Source organism: Sipha flava, unplaced genomic scaffold (genome assembly GCF_003268045.1).
Source record: "Sipha flava isolate LNK unplaced genomic scaffold, YSA_version1 70_pilon_pilon, whole genome shotgun sequence".
Taxonomy (NCBI): domain Eukaryota; kingdom Metazoa; phylum Arthropoda; class Insecta; order Hemiptera; family Aphididae; genus Sipha; species Sipha flava.
Window position 1 is genome coordinate 1,208,617 of NW_020273610.1, and position 14,984 is coordinate 1,223,600.

Sequence of the window (14,984 nt, forward strand, 5' to 3'; positions counted from 1 at the left end):
TCAAATAGCGTTATTATATTATTACAATTTTTTTTTTTTTCATGAAATTAAACTTAATGGACTGGTGAACGATGTAATTAATTTACATCACTTATTTATTATATACTACAGGTGGTATAATACTCGTACTTGCATGATAGCTTTATCATTTTGCGAATAGTTAAAATTACTAGAATAATTTAGATTTTTCATATAGTTTTCATTAGGAAGACTTGATTAAATTACTATACCACAGTTAAATATTAAAATAAATATACTTCTTGTATATATTAACGAATCCTAGTATAAAACACTTTGAATCTCTAATTACATTGTTTAAACTTGTATAAAATATAAATTGAAATTACATTTATCATGTATTTATATAATTTTCAACATTTTAAATATTTTCGTAATTTTAATTTAATTTAAATTTTTGTTTTTGACATTTTTGCATTCCTTTTATACATTTTTGTTTTTACCGTGAGAATTAGTAATATTTTAAAGTAATGCCTTTTGTTTAATAATATGTTTTTTAATATATTTGAAAAAAACACTAATTTATATTGAGAAAAAGTTGTTGAAATTTCTCATAGAAATCTGATATAAGATAGTATTATAACATTATACTAATATATACCTATATAAAATTAATCTTAAAGTCGACGGGATATTTATTAATAAGTACTTTTAAACATATGATTACTTTTTGTATAAAACATTTTAATTGTTTTTATCTTCAAAATGTAAAATAGAACATTAAAATTGATTACACTGAAATGAAAATACGCATCGAAAATCTGGGTTACTAAGTTAAGTACACGCTTATTTACAAATCTGGAATCTATTGTATTTTAAAATGCAATTGTTGTTTCAAACACTCAAAAAATAAGGTGGGCATTCGGCTATCGTATACAATACACCGCAGGACCGGTTTCTTGTGATGATTGCATTAGGATGAATAATAACAACAAAGAAGTATAATATTCAGTTCCATGGTTCAGTGGGTATGCAATAGAATAAGTAAACGTATAGGCTTTCTAATAATTTTTCAAATATGTTCTCTTAGTATTATAAAAAGTATGAACGATATTTTATCCTGAAAAAAATCTAAAATTTCGAATTATCGAAAAAAAATTTTAATCTCACAAATGAAAATGATTTTTTTAACAGAAGTTTGTTTAAGTACATAAAAACAAAATATTGTTAGTCAGTGAAGTGATTTCACATAATTGTCTATTGCATTGTAATTCCTTAGCAATATCGGTATATAAATATTATAATACATTTTTTTAAAAATATTTGTCTATTCTATTTAATTTATATATTTTTTTAGAGTTATAAAAAAACCGTAAAATAAAAATAATAACACCTCCTGGACTTAAACGCTCGTACTGTAGGTTCCGGTAGCTTTACTGAAAATTATATTAGTTTAATTGTATATCAACTATTAGTTTTCAATTCTCGACCACTAGTTTTAGTTTTGATTTGTCATCGTATATGTTTATATGCATTATTATACGGTTATTAAACTATTGAACTTCTGATTCGTAAGATACTTGTATAATACTGCAGAGCTTGCGCTAAGGAAATATTAAAGCTACACATCATGTTTGTTTCATAGAAATGAAAAAATTTGACGCGCACTTCGCTCGCTATAATAAATTAATAAATAACACACACTATCATAAATATTAAATAATGTATTATACATATATATAGGTTATATAGTATAGATTTATATAGGTTATATAGCATTTCTGATCAATAATACTAGTAATATAATGTGCGTGCAACTGCAACAAAATATGCTAAGGCCTAAAAACCAAAGAATATACTATAAATGTTAGATGCAAAATAATGAAAAGTGATATTAAGCTAATCGTTAAATATTGTACTGAACAGTGCATGATATAATATTAATTTTACAAATTGTATTATAATGTAAAAATAATAAATGTTAATATACCAATTATTTTTGTGATCATCAAAATTGAATCCTTGAATTTAATTAAATGGGTATACTAAATAATAAAACATGAATTTTATAAACGATTGTGAATAATGTATAGTTTATACTATATAAACTCTAACTTCATCATTAATTTGTGTTATACCATGTACACATGGTAATACATAATATACATGAGTTGATAAAAAAGAAAAAAAAAATAATAACTATCTAAAAAACCAAAACTGCTCTTCATACCTTTTTTGATTCCATGATAGTTACTGGCTGGGTACAGAAGACTCAAAACTGATCAGTGAATAATATATTTTTCATATTGCATTTTATCCATTCACCAACAGCTCGTTAATATTATTTAAAAATAAATTTTTATATCTTATCATGTTGAACAATAATATTATTATTAATTAGAACACAATCACAATATTTGGCACAGAATAGTTTAAATTAAATCTAATCTATTCTGTGATATTTGGTGGAATAACGCGATGGCCATGACAACGATTTATCTTAAAGACCGTAGATTTAATCAATTAATATTCATAGATAAATATTTATTTCTTATCAATGTATTAATCATAATTTCTAATCATTTTGGAAAACAAATTGCAAATAGTACCTACTATATAGGTTACAAGCTCATATACATATATAAGTAAAAATTCGAATCGAAGTATTTTTTATGACCTACACAACATTTAAATAAGAACTGCACATTTTAATTTAGTACTGTACCTTAGCGTAAGTTTTGTAATACTATTAAGAATTTAATTCTGAATAATAATTGGAGGCAGACGATCTCAAATTCCAAACCAAGTTTATTAATATTTTCTTAAATACTGTCCGATATGCTTTTAAAACATCGCTCTGTACTAGACCGACAACACTATTGCAGAATTGATACAGATAATAACTCAAATAGTTTTGTAATGGAGCGCATAAACTACATGTACGTACACAAAAAAAAATACACACACGCACAATAAAATAAATATGTAATAAGAAAACCATGTTAGTCACACACTTCATATAAAACAAGTGGGTTATACAGACATTGTCTACACATTAGGTCAACTAAATCACCTAAATGTCGAATTAATTTCCTTAAGTCAAAATAATAGTGTAATTATTTATTTATTTGGTAATTCAATCATTTTTTTCAAATAAAATTAAACATGCAATGTAAAATTAAAGCATAAAAAATTGATAACATTTAATAATATTATATTGCTACATTTAAAGTATAAATAAGAAACGATATTTTTCCTGATAAAAATGATATATATTAGAAATTATTTTTTTATCGATTAATACTTTATAGTAAGTTATAAAATGTTACAACTCCATCACTTTTGGTGAACCTAAAAAACTTAAAATAATGAATGTCAGATACTTATAACTTATAAAAAGTATAAATAACAAATATATTTTATAATTTTTATAAGTAATTTACCGAATGACTTTTTTTTTTTATACACATTCTATTATAAACTAATATAGCTCAAAAATAATTATATAATATGATACAATTTAATATAATTTGTGAAATTATATATATATAAGTCATAACTAGTGAAGGTCATAAAAACAAAATAAATTATAATGCTGGGGCAGTAATTAAAATTCGATTATAATACGTGATAATATAAATATAAAGTAAACAAATAAGATGATACAGTAAGAGATTTGAACCAAAAGAACAATTTTGTTAGTATTTTTGACGATGAGTGCATATATAAAAGAGGAAAATAATACAATTATAAGGCCAAGACATTAAAATTAGTGATGGATTGGGAAAAACCCGGCGATATGTTCTATGGACGTGTTTTGATTTATTGTAGCTTCCACATAAGTTTTAGTTTTGGATTTACTACGGTGGTCTGTGTCCTTGGCTGATGGAACTTTCGTAGATGTTTTCTGAACATTTTTCTGTAAAACGATTATCCTCTATAACTAGCTATGTATTCCATTGGTCAAAAGGCGTACTAAGCAGGTTTGAAAGAACTTATACCTAATCACAATATCACAATTTTACAAAATTACTTAAAAAAAAATGTGTAGATTTGTATTGATTTTTAGTGAAGTATGCAGCAAATAATTATAAAAAATCGTACACTTTGAAATTTCACAGTAAAAAAATAATACTAATTTTTTTCTCAACAGAAAGTTGAATTATTTGTCAACAATAACATCAATTATTGATTGTAATTGGAATCCTGATTTCTTTTATTGAACGTTTCATTAAAATTAAAATTTAATAATTGCTCTTTAAAAGCTACTAATTCAGACGTGTGCGTAGGTAATAATAAAGTTACCTATACTTTTCTTATATATTGAAATACGAAAAAATAATGTTATATCGTAGAACCTTAGTACTTATAACCTAACGTTTATAAAATTACAGCGCTGAACACTTCGTCAATTTGAAAATTTCATTCCTATTCATGTAAATTGTTTACAAATTCTACTCACTAATTCGATAACTGTATTACTCGATTTCTTTTTTATCTTGCACGGGTTTCGAATCGTAGTGGCGAATTTGACAGCGATTTTATTCGGTACGTATAGTAATTTCATTAATAAATTCGAAAAATATTTGTACACTTGACATCATCCAAGGATTTGTCCACACGGGAAAAGTTTGATTGATGAAGAGCGATCTTATTTGTGATTTTTGTGCCACATATTTTTTCGACTGTTTGATAAGTAACAACATATATTTTTAGTCGTGATCCATTGACCAAACTAGAGCTAGAGCGTGATGACCGACTTCAAGAAATCTATATAAGAACGCCTACGCGTTATATTTAATCTCGTTTTTCTATTGTGTTGAACGGAATGATATATGACCATTTTAGAAGGCTTAACCGTGACTAATCTCTACATTATTGTATTAATTTTTGTAAACGGGTTTTCATGAATTAAAAACATATTGTAATCGATCGGTTTAATATAGGAAACTGTCTGTATACCTAGATGGGAATCGTGACATCGGGAAAAAATATTTACAAAAAGAACACTGCTTACTTACTACATAAGCTATTATCAAAATATATATTTTATGATATTCAAGCGTATCGCATAAGCTTTAAGACTTTTTTTTTTATTATTATTTGATATCTTGTGAGACGCCCGTAATGACTCGAAAATTACGCTCTACGCAAACATCACACACGAAGAATTGATTATCACCAGTGTTGTGCATTATCTAGATAAAAACAGTTTTATTTTTATCTTATGTAAATAAAAACTTATTTGAAGTTTCTTTTTATCCATATTTTTAAATAAAATGGTTATCTGAGATAATTTTTCTAAATTATTAAAAATAACATTTTTTTCTTTTGGTAAGTGAAACGAAAACTAAAAAATATTCGGTAGTGTCGTTGTGTACGTTTTAAATTTTAAATAGACATATTCTATACATTAATTAAAAGGTATAACACTTATATTTATAGTCATAAAACGTCAATCTCTGGCTGGAATGTTCCTTAAATAACTATGTATAAGTTGGGATTATAATGATGAACTTAAGCATTAACTACTGACTTCTAGTGATCACAATATATATATTATATGCTTTAGCGTTTTTGTTTAACTGCATGTAAATCAAAGACAAAATAATGATCATTCAATCAAATAAGAATATTATAAAATATAAAGTTAGCGTTATATAGTAGCGTTTTACAAATATCACGTATCCATGTTTTATGTATAGCGCATTAGACACCTTTTAAACATACTGTAGTATGATTACGTCCGAGTGCGTGCAAATGAAAAAAACTATATAAAATATAATATAATATATAATAAATATAATAAAAGATATATTATTTAAATGTAATCTCCCTCGAATCTAATTCGGGATATACTGTCATACTTAATATTATATACTATTCACACGCATTGCATACATTTTAGTTGTACTTTTCGTTTACTATAAATACAGATGACGTTTGGAACATCAAGTATACAATTATCATAAACGGTTATTGGTATCCAAAAATGTTTATGTCTTTTATTTAGAAGTTCCGTCTACGTTTCGGAATCGAAAAAAATTCGGGTGTATGTAATAATCTTCACTATACGTCATTATCGAATTCTAAACGAATGACTTATAGGGTTTTGTCAGTTTGAAGTTTTTCTTGAAAAACAAAAAATCTTATTGTATCGTATTCAACATCGTAATCCGTTAATTATTAAAAACTATCCGAGCAACCGCGGTGGTATTGCATTAATAGCCATTGTTAAAAGTATATCATAAAACTATTTGGAGTTTGACATTTTTAAATCTGGATCCTATTGCGAGGCACCCTGTGAATATAATATTTGTTTTCCAGAGTATTTTTGTTACGCGAAATGTCCTCAGCTACCAATTGGATTCAGATAATAGACTATTTCTACTAGTCACGACCGAATATTGCGAACAGATTGTCATTATTAGTTCAATTGTCACGTTAATACAACTGCCATTGAAATATCGGTTGTATATCGAAACAGCTCATGTACCATAACACGGTGCAACGTGTTGGTACTCACCAGGAACATTTTTAAATCAGCGTACCGTTATATATTATTCGATGTTTTTTTAGCTTATTTTCGTTGCTAATACTAAGGCTTTGCACGTGTTGATAGCTCTGAACAATGGTCATTTTTTCTAAATTTTTATATTTTTTTCCTCCCAAAATGATTATGTTTTAAATGTCTGATTTGATCAGGGCTATAACTGTCCTAAATCTGATCGTTTATTATTTATATATTTTGTAGATACCAAATGATACGTTCATTATAAATGCATTTAATTTAACACAATGAAAACTAAACTATAAGTAATTATTTAAATAAAATACATAAATACTCACACGCACATTGTGAATATCTGTTTTATTGTTATTTTTATGTTGTCGTTCATTCTTGAAAGTATGTGTAAAACAGAAATTGTTATTATAATTTTAATTATATTTTTTCTATGTGTATAAAATGTATGTCGTTTTACATATCGTTGGATGCAGTTTGATCATGACAATAATGCATGTCATAAACTTATATATATTTAATGTAATCGTGTTAGTAATTGAATATTATAATTTATAATGGGGCATTCAAAATGTAATAGTTTAATTTAAATGTAAAACAGTTTGATGTTTTTTGGATTTTCAGACATTCAATCTGACGATGCATATATAACATATATAGCACAATGAATTTATGGATCCGTTTAATTTAAGCGAATAGCTCATGTTTATGAATACTGACAATGGATATTATATTATATATAAGTTTTGAACGACAAATTAATTTTGCGACAACTAAGTTTTAAATTATTTGATAGGAAATAAGCTGAATTATTTTATGAGATGAAATCGTTTCTAAAACTAGAGTCCATGCAATCAGTATCAAACTAAATAACAGGTATTATAAAATATATATATGTATATGCGATTTGAAAATAATTGGTACGAACTGTTATAGTGATAATATATTTATTTTCAAAGAAGACAGAATTACTCATCTGGTTACTTAACTGATCTGTTTTACTTCAATTAGCAAATAGGATAAGTATTTATTATCAGTCGATAAAGTAAAAAATCTTGACGGTTAACATTATTTGAAGAAAAATAATGTTCTCAAAATTATTAAACAGTAAAAAATATTTTACGTGTTAGATTTTATTTTATACGAAGAGGTTGTAAGGTTATTTAAAATATATTATGATATTAATATTATATGCATATAGTGTGTAAATATGTGTAGACAATAACATATATATGTTTAAATATACATTACTATAACTATTTAAAAGTAATTAATAAGTGTTATTCATAATTTATTAGTTTAAACCTTTTAACTCTTTTAATACAGAAATAAAATAATATGTAGATGTTCCTATTTATTTTTGTAGAAAAATCAATTTTGCGTAAAATAAAAATGACTTAATCCAGAGTATCATCATATATATAAATACCTATAAGTTTTCCAATATTTTGATAATTGTACTTACATATTATCATTACATTTATTCTTCGTTTTTCTTTTCAAATTCAATTGCTCAGGTATATTTTCACTATAACGAAGTAATAAATAATTTTTGTTTCAAATATTTTATAATGTTTTATTGCAATATAATTTTAAAATAACACAACGACAGTAATTATTATTCTTAAGTTTCTTATTTATTTTAATAAAGACTTGATTTACTAATTAATTGATAATAATGAAGACATTTTGATTTTAATTTATAATTAAATGGTTTCTTTTTCATATAAATATTAATTGGACTTCTGTTTACACTTTTTTTGTTTGGAATTGCTGAAAGGAAAAGAAAGTATGTAACAACTATTATATTACGTTCTGAAAAACAATTAGTGATTTTAAATGTAATGAATAATTTAAATGTATAAAATTGAGTGTTGTATATTATATTATAACATTCCAAATTCTAATAACTTGCATTGTGTTATTATTTTACTGTTTGTGATCTTTTTGTATAGTTTATTTATTCTAATGTGTGATTTTTGGAAGGATAACCCAAGTACTAATATATAAATAGCTTTATTGTATTAATAGATTATCATTATTTACCATATTTACTTTTTTAAATTATTTAAAAAATCCCTGGAATTTTGTATAATTGTGTACATTAATAATAATATTCCAAAACAAAATTATTTGCAGGTTTTCTACAGTTCTAATATTACAATAATTCTAACGTTGAATTAATTTTAATATTGTTGATGCTAATTTAAAATTATAAAAAAAAACCATTTCCAAGAACTAACTAAAGTTAAAAAATTATCTTCATTCGTTTTTAATTAGATAATATTACAATTGCTATGATTTCGTGTGATCTTAATGTGGAGATTCATTATGGTTTATCTATTCACTTTAATAATCACATTAATGTTACAATTATTATTTTTATATTTTCAATTCATAGAACTATTTTTTACGTGTCTAGTATAATTTTTTCAAAGATTTAATACACTTAAACATTCGAATTGTTCTTTGAATGGCGGGTTAAAATGTTTGTTTTTTCTAAGAAAGACCGTAGTTATAAAATCAAAACCCCTATTTTTTCTCTATGATATATAGGTTCATTGAACAATGGACTTGAACTTCTACATCCAATTCGAGTTTATAAGTAATCGATTTTAAATTAGTATGCAGAAGGCTGTTAATGACGATCATTCTTTCGGTTATTAGTTGGAGAATCTGGAGGCGACCACAGAAGAATATATATTCTAATCCACGGATCAAGTGATAGCTATTGTAGTTGTACCCGAATTGTATGCCAAAAAAAAAAAAAAAATTCCGAATTGCATGATATCTCTTAAAAGAGTCTGTCTTAATTATATGCTATGTCTTAGGGCCTGTTCGAATTGTAAGCCACGTCTTAGAGAAGTATGCCGTGTACCAACAAGTTTATTTATCATACACTTACGTGCACAACTTAAACTTTGTTTTAACTTAAACTCTTTTTGATATGATTATTACAACTGATAAGTTTCTATAATGAAATATTTTTTTATCCGAATAAACATTTAAAATTTTTAAATGTCATGTAAAAATGTAAAATACTTTCATTTGATTACCCTAACTTACAATCGTTTTATTTAATGTTTAATATTCAGTGTTACCTCCTCTAATTTGGTAAAATGTTTACTGGGATATAAAAATAATTCAATCTAGAAACTAATCAATTTCTATTCTTCCGTTTTTTTAAAAATTATAAAAGTCAAAAATAAAGTTTAAGTTATACACATAAGTGCATAATAAATAAAATTGGGAGCACAGATCATGCAATTTGGACATTACAATTTATATTTATTTTTTTGGCATACAATTCGGATCCATCGACTGGTATTGTTTTTTAGGACAATCCGGTTCGTTTTTATACTCAGGACCACGTGAAAAGATTAATGTATTCATTAGAACAGGTTGTGTCCAATCATCATAGAAAATATTAAAATAATGGTGCAGGATCTCGAGGCAGTAAAGTCGTTTTCGAGAAATTATGGAGATAAAAAAAATATCCAACCCTTCACATCAACTTCTTTATAGAAAATTCATTCTAAAATCGTCATAAATACGATAGGAACCATCCTAGAAATCATGTAGCTGTACACGTATATTCACTTAAACCCGTGCTTAAGACCGTATTAGCAAACCAAGTTATGTCAATGATACGACATTGAGTTAAAAATACGACAAATAAACGGAATGACTTAATAATAATAATATTTTTAAAACATTGTATCATATTTAGCTTATTTGTGAGATATTCGGAAGACAACTCGTAGTAGTTTTTAAGGTGATATTACAAATAAAAGACTAGATATAACGATTAAATTAATTTGATGTCCACATGAAGGATAATATATTTAACATTATCCTTAGTGGACGATGGTAGACCTATATTTTATTGCTCCATACAAGTCCAGACGATATTCGATAATTGATAGTTTTTGGTCTGCCAACATATATTGTAGGTTCAATAATTAACTGATACAGATAAATTTCGTTATTTGTATCTTTCAGAAAGGCTAGGCAAGTTAACGAATTTTTTTAATTCATTTTTCTAGATAATTATCTGTTAAGTTAACAGTTAAAAGTAACTTATTTTTAATAATTTATAATTTACAAGTCAAATAGCCTACACGTATATTATTACAGAACGAGAAAAAAACACGACAAGTAGGTGTATAATATGCTGAATGAAAATATTATATTATTATCTGAACTTCTATACAAAACTGTACACTGTATTATGTTTTATAAATACAAATACAGGGTATATCGATGACTGCAGGTTAAAATGAGATGGAACTTCGTGTCAAATAAATTATTTAATTAATATAAACAACGATATTAAATCTATCTCTAATTGAAGGTACCTAATTGGTTCTAGTTAACCAAACATTATTTACGGTTGTATCAGCATTCTTCATAATTATATTTCAAGTCGCGAAAAAAACAATACAAAGCATTGTTTGATCTGACATAGATTTCAAAAGGCAAAATGTATATTTTATATAGGACAAAAAGAAACGGGAAAATTCGGGACGATGAGAACACGAAGTCGGATGGATAAGGATGCGGATGGTGAAAATAATATTGTCTTGTAGTTATACACAAACGAAACGGTGATAAAAAATTATATATATCTTGTAGAATACAGTAAATAAACGCCTCCGATGGCAAACAGACGAATTTCGACAATTCGACAAAGAAGTCCTTGAATCATTATACTATTTTTTTTTTCGAACCCATAATTTATGACAATTCAAGTAGGTATATCAATATTTCCCATTAAAAAATAAAATCTATGTCGATAAATTGGATCGTCAAGCGAAAGATTATGCATATTCCTAGATTGTGTTTTTAGAATCTTAGAAACGCTTTTTTCTTATTTTGGTGTGGGGATTCAAATGTGTTGTAAGACATTTACTTGTTTACACTGACGTTTAAACACTGCATAACTCTACTGATGGAGAATCATAGTGAATATCTGTTATAGGTAATAGGTATGAGTATTTCCTGTTCGCGACACATCATGCGGTATAATTTAATTTCGTGAAACGACAAATTTACCAAAATGTTACCGACACCGAACCACTGTGAATATTTTTACGTAAATAAAATGGTAGCGTAATATCGCGTAGGTGTACACGCTGTATTTAACACGCTTTTCCGTCGTATTAAATCAATATGCGTTTTTAGCGCACCACATTTACAGTCTTAGTAATATATACAGTCGCGAGTAAGCAACAGCGATTCTTTGTCGAGTCAACCGAAAGAGCTATTCGGGCGAGAAATCAAATAGCTCTGATGGGGTGCGTGACACACAAACGCGGGCACGAGCAAAGAGGGACGTCGAACGTCAGAACGTGCCCGACAATACGCACTAGCATGATAATGGAAATGTACACGTATATACGTGGTACACAATCGCATTGGCGTCCTATTGTCGTACGCCTTGGGCTGCGGACCGGAGTGCAACGCACTCGTTCTGGTTAGCGTGCATTAAACAGCATCCAATTATTATCTTATTATGCCTCGTGCACTGTACACGCGGTTACGAGTCGGAACAAAAATTATCCTCCACCGACGAGATCAACCTGCTGCTGCCCGACCGCTCTGACGTTTCCTGATAATAATCGAGTAAAACGAACGTGTAAACTTCGGTCATAGAATTCGGTACGACAAACGTTTGTATTACGAAATGTGTATTTACCGTCTTCATGTGCACCGGCGAGTGGAAACTGCGTGTATTTTATGAATAAATAAAAAAAATTCAAAAAATTTTCTTACGCTTCAACGTGATTTTCGTAAAATATTATTATTTTTTTTTTTTTAGCATAAAATCGTGCATGACGTATTTGGTGTATAGAAGTTTGCGACCGGTTTTTTATTCGTGTACAAGTGATAGATATCGACGATATTTTATCAAAACAAGTAATATCATTATGTTAAATTTTTATATTCCATTGTTTGAGACATTATCTTTCACCGTTTTATTCTTTCGGACGCTTGCTTTACGAAATTCAAAGTCAAATCCCATCGGAAAATTAAACCTATTATTTTTTAGTATATAGATATACGCACATATGTACTATGCACCATTTAATATATGTTATTGATGAAAGACCACGATAATATACCTATTATTTTTTTAATTTTATTAGTTATTGTTTAAAGGAAAACACGTCTTTAGCCAAGTATAGTTTACAATTTTTTGAATACTTCCTAGAAATAATTATAAAATAAAGGAAAAAAACTAAGACATAATCACCGAGAAAATAGGTTGTTTTTTGTTGCTATGATTTGAAGTCGATGATTTCGATGGGTACGTGCGATGCAGAATTGTATTGTTTTCAGTTAAATTTTTATATTTATAAAATAATGACTTAAATTATGATGGTTGAACAGTTGATAGAAAAAAAATTGAGTACAAGTCAGGGGCGTCATTTGGAGAGGGGCAGACTATGGCAAATACCCCACTCTAAGAATTTTTAAAAAGTCGGCAATTTTTTGTTTGATGATCAAAGGCTAAAATCGGTAAATCGTAAATTTTTATTTACTATTTTGTACTATTTCGCAATCAAACCATTACTGGTTCGATCGTAGGACGTACCCGCGTCGTTTGCAATAAAAAAGAACACTTAACAAGGATAATTAATGAAATTATAACAAATGCTGGGATAAACGGGCCAAAAGCACCACAGTAATATCAACAAAAAAAGTAATAATAAATATGATAAATCTAAAAATAATAATAAAATCACATATGCTCCAATCGCGTTGTAATAATATAACAAGACAAATCGTATAATATTAAATATAATTAACAAACGTATTATTTATAATTACTTAATAATAAAATAGATCGTCCAGATTTACTAGAACAAATTTATCTTAAAATACCAGTTTTTAACGCCCGCCAATAATATTTATTTTACACTAATTTTGGTAAAAATAATTTCGTTGAACACAGCCCACTAAACCGCATGTTAACATCATGTAACAATATTTCTAATTTTGATTTTTTCTATGACAACAGTAACAAATTGAAGTCATATACTTATTAGCTACTAATCCTGCTTATTATTTATAAATATCAAATATTATATTCCTCTTATCTAATATATTACAGAATTTATTGTTGTTTATCTTTATCACATTGTATGCATTTTTGTCTTTTATTAGTACTTAAACTTGAACATTGTTGTTACTTTGTACACACGTAGTGTTCGTGATTTTGTCTTGCTGTACTATATTACCCTTCGAGGGTGTTACTTTATAATAAGCAAATAATAATAATATTTTTAACAAGTATAACGGAAGATACCTTGAACGGTCTGGCGTTCGAGTGGTTATGCCTACACGACCGTGTTCACACGTGCGACGAACGCCACAACCGGCAGAAGAATCGGTTGATCAGCGGCGTCGGTCTCGATTTACAATAATTGGCTTCTCCGCGTACGACGATAACCGAAAGAAAATTTCGGTCGTCACACACACGAAGTTGTCCCCAGACATGGTGACTCCACCGTGCTATGCCGCAACAACAAAAACACACGGCCGGTGGCACGGGAAAAACGACGAATCAGACGTTCGCAGAAAAAGTTTCGGCGGAAAAAAGTTCCGGAGTAATGGCGTCCACGGACCGGTGACAGTCGTATGGCGATAACGCGCCGATCGAAAATTCTCGAACATCACACGCCGACACCGTTATCGAGTGCTCCGGTTAACACGAAATGGGATAATTTGAACTGCGACGTGACACTTGCGCGAACGATCTTATTTTCTAATTCGAATTGTTATATAAATCGCGGAAAACAAATTTATCCGTAACGTCCAATGCACTTGTGTGGGAACAGTGAAAACGAAATATGTTTAAATTTTATTTTAAGGAGGTTGTGATATATGTACAAGATTTAACCGAAAGTTTATGTTTTGTATGAAACGTGGTATGCATTTAAGTTTCTGGTTGTGCTGGACCAGCGCTCATGGAAATTTCCACTTTACTATACGATGTTATAGGGATTTCCATTTTCCCTCCCCCACGCATTTTTTGGGATTTCTACTTAACCGGCTGCCACTATGGGATTCCTATCTTGCCGTCCTCTGGACGAATAAATGTGACATTCAAACGCTTCGACCGTGGTCGAAAACCAAACTTTCGGTATAGGTGTGATAAAAATATTATATCTAGAGTGTCATGTTTTAATTTCAATTACCGTTTTTCTTTGCGTTTATGATTTCGATTTCTTTATTGTATAGCACTTACGAGTGTAACGAGAACTTTCAATGGCTGATTAAATTATCTTTTGGATTGAAAGTAATTCAACAGTGGACGATCCTATAAGTAAGGGAGCAGGTTTTGGAATTTTTCAAGAATTACGTGGAAGATTGAATGCTCTGCAAACGTTTTCAACACCTATAATAATACACAAAAATAGTAAGGAAATTATATATATTGAAACAATAGTTTTGAAAGATTCTTCCGATCTCGTCAAACATTTCCGTTCTCTCTTAA